This window comes from Monodon monoceros, unplaced genomic scaffold (genome assembly GCF_005190385.1).
Source record: "Monodon monoceros isolate NGI ecotype Baffin Bay Population unplaced genomic scaffold, NGI_Narwhal_1 Super_Scaffold_14, whole genome shotgun sequence".
Taxonomy (NCBI): domain Eukaryota; kingdom Metazoa; phylum Chordata; class Mammalia; order Artiodactyla; family Monodontidae; genus Monodon; species Monodon monoceros.
In genome coordinates this window covers 60,145,996-60,149,961 of record NW_021703770.1, presented here as the reverse complement: position 1 = coordinate 60,149,961, position 3,966 = coordinate 60,145,996, and the positions used below count along the sequence as shown (strand labels likewise).

The following is a 3,966-nucleotide window of genomic DNA, read 5'->3' as shown; positions in this document are numbered from 1 at the left end:
ATTTAAAGCAAAATTTGTAATAATGTGTTTATTCCATAAATAAAAGTGAAATGTATGACCACAGTGACACAAGGAATGGGAGGACTTGAGAATGTCCTGTTACATTGTATATGAAATGACATAATACTATTTGAAGGAAAACTCATTAACCATTAAAAAGTTAAGTGTTAAAAAATGTATCAAGCCTCCGTAAGGAAGATACTGTGGCCACTGCTCCTGACTCACCACAGTCCCTTCTTGCTGAGGAAGAAGTCAGTCACAAAGTTATGCTCCTGCCATGTGACAGCCATGGCTTTTAAAGCTACTGGAACTACACCAGTGGACCCAGAAGGGGTGGTTCACTGAGTAAGAATTACCCTAACTGTCCACCATGTAAAATCCCTGGGGAAGGTGTGTGCTGATTTGATCACAGGCTCAAAGGAAAAGGACCTTAAAGTGAAAGGACTGTTTCGGATGTCTACCAGGACTGAGAATCACTGTGAGATAAACTCTTTGTGGCGAAGGTTCTAAGACTTGGGAGCATTTCCAGGTGAGGATTCACAGTGACTCATTGACTTGGACAATCCTCCTGAGAGTGTTAAGCAGATTACTTCTATCATTGAGCCAGGATTAGAGATTGAGGTCATCATTGTAGTTGCTTAAATCAACTATTTTAATAAATTGATTATTAATCATTTTAAAAAGAGGTATAAATAATAAGTAATTGTAGGAGATAAAATAGATCGTAAAATGCTTAGTCATTCAGAAAAGGCAGAAAGTGAACAAAAAAGCAAGAAAGGCCAAATGGAACAAATAGAAAACAGCCAGCAAGATAGTAGATTTTAAGCCAACCATAACAATAATCACTTTAAATGTCTAAATACATCAATAAAAAGGCAGGTTGCTAGACTGAATTTAGAAAGAAGGCTCACTTATATGTTGTCCATAGGAGACTCACTTTAAATATAAAGACATAGATAGGTTAAAAGTAAAAGCATATACAGGCACCCCCCACCCCCGGCTATCCAAAAGTAGAGTGTTCCTATGAAGCCTTTCGTAAGCCAAAATGGCTTAAAGCAAAGAAGTAATTACCTTAGGACACATCTTGCTAACAGATGCAAAAAATAAATCGAGATAAAGCACAGATGGTCACACAGTTCAAAGCTATGGTGGGTTGAGGCTGAGATGATCAGTGTAGCTCCTCAGGAAGAAGCTTAGTAGTGCCACTCTCTCTGCTGGGGGTGCACTGCCTCTATGCTGCAAAATAATGCTGAACGCTATTTATTTTTTTATTAAAGTATAGTTGGTTTGCAATGTTATATTAGTTTTGGGTGTACAACGTAGTTATTCAATATTTTTATAGACAGTACTCCATTTAAAGTTATTACAAAATAATGGCTGTATTTCCCTGTGCTCTACAATATATCCTTGTTGCTTATTTATTTTATACATAGTAGTTTGTGTATCTTAATCCCCTACCCCTATCTTGCCCCTTATCTCTTCCCTCTCCCCTTTTGACTTTTGCCTTTTTTCAGAAGAGCAAAAGTCCTCTTCAGATTTCTTAATCAGCAAAACCAGGTACTAATATAGGGCTTTCATAAAAGGGAAGTGGTATAAACAGGAGGATACCTGTACCAGTCAAACACTGTGGCCTGTCTCCCCCCAAAAAAGCCAAAACTGGGTTTTCATTAAATTCAGTCAAAATAGACTTCAGAAAAAGAATATTATCAGAAATAAAATAGAACATTACATAATGATAAAGTGGTAAGTTCTGCAAATGGACCTAACAGTCCTAAAGGTATACACACCTAAGAGCATAGCTTCAAAATACATGAGGCAAAAACTGATGAATCTGAGAGGACAAATAGACAAATCTATAATTATCATTGGTAACTCCAACCCTCCTTTATAGTTGTTGATAGAACAGTTAGGCAAAAAAAAAAAAAAAAAATTAATAGGGATATAAATGACCTGATTTGTTCTACCAACCATGTCAACCAATTTGACATAGTTAACATTATCACTCCACCAAAGAACTTCAGAATACACATTCTTCTTAGGTGCACATGGAACATTCACTAACATGAACCATATTCTGGGTCACAAAGTGAACTTTAACAAATTTAAAAGAACAGACATGATACCAAGTATGTTCTCAGATCATTATGGAATTATATTAGAAATCAATATAAAAGATAAAAGATAGGTGGAATATTTCCAAATATTTGGAAATTAAACATTCATGGTTTCTAAATAAACCATGAATCCAAAAGGAAGTCTCAAGGGAAATTTTAAAATATTTTAAAATATTTTGAACTCTCAATAATAGGAAAATAAATAAGCCAATTAAAACAGGGCAAATGATCTTAACAGAAACCTCACCAAAGAAAATATACAGATGCAAATAAGCATATGAAAAGATGCTCAACATCATCTGTCATTGGGGAATTTCACCTTAAAACAAGATACCATTACATGCCTATTCAAATGGTTAAATTTTTTTTAAAAACCCTGACAATACCAATTGCAGGCAAGGATGAGTAACAACAAGAACTCTCATTATTTGTTGGAATGCAAGATGATACAGCTACTTCAAGAGACAGTTTGGCAATTTCTTACGAAGCTAAACATAGTCTTATTATACAACCTCGAGATCAAACTCCTAGGTATTTATCCAGTTGATTTTAAAACGTGTTCACACAAAAGCTTGCACATGAATGTTTGTAGCAGCTTTATTCATAGTTGCCCCAAACAAATGTACCATTAATATAAGATGTTAATAATAAGGGAAATTGGGTGTGGGGTATATGAGAACTGTTTGTATTATTTTCATAATTTTCTGTGAACCTGAAATTGTAAAATTAAAAGTTTATTTTTTAAAATGTATCTGGAACTGAATGATAATGAAAATACAAGGTATCGAAAGTTGTGAGATGCCCCTAAAGCAGTGCTTAAAGGGAAATTTATAGCATTAAATACTTAATATCTCCAATCAACAGTCTGAGTTTCTGGCTTAAGAAACTAGAAAAAGAAGATTAAATTAAGCCCAAAACTAAGGAAATAATAAAGATTAGAGGAGAAATCAATGAATTGGAAACAGAAAAAGATAGAGAAAATCAAAGGAATCTAAAGCTGATTCTTTGAAGACATCATAAAATTGATAGACTTCTAGTCAGGCTGATCAAGAAGAGAAGAGGAGTAATATCAGGAAGAAAATGGGAGATATCACTACTGGTTTCACAGACATTAAAGGATAGATATTGTACGTGGACAACTTTAATTTCATCAATTTAACAGTTTAGATGAAATGAATCAATTCCTTGATAGACACAAACTATTAAAACTCACCAAAGAAGCACAAATAACCTGAAAAATCCCATATCAATGAACAAAATTGAAGTTATAGTGAAAAACCTTTCAAAAAAGAAAACTTTTGACCCAGATAGTTTCCCTGACAAGTTCTACCAAATATGCAAGGAAGAAATAATGCCAGTTCCTCAAATTTTCTTCCAGAGAATAGAAGGGGCACACTTAATAATTCATTCTACAAGCCAACATTACTCTAATACCAAAACCAAAGAAAGAAGACTACAGAGCAATATCTTATGACTATAGACCAAAATTTCCCAATAAAATATGAGCAAATTGCGTTCAGCAATGGATAAAAATTATAATCTATCATGACCAAGTGAATTTCATCCCAGAAATACAAGGCTGGTTTCACATTTCATAACCAATTAATATAATTTGATGCATTCACAGGCTATAAGAGAAACACCAAATGATCATCTCAATAGATGCTGTAAAAGCATTTAATAAATGTCCACATTCTTTCATAATAAAAACACTTAGTAAACTAGTGGAATAAAGGAATTTCCTTAACCTAGTAAAGGACATCTACCAAAAAACCAAAAGATAAACACTGCCCCCCCCAAAAAAAACCCCCAAAACAGAAACAAACCTACTGCCTATATTATGTTGAATGGT

At 33.9% G+C, this 3,966-nt stretch overlaps 1 pseudogene; it reads left to right on the top strand.

Moving 5' to 3' along the window:
• The first annotated feature begins 288 nt into the window (after positions 1-288).
• LOC114895446 lies at positions 289-642 on the top strand (annotated as a pseudogene).
• Positions 643-3,966: the final 3,324 nt, after the last annotated feature.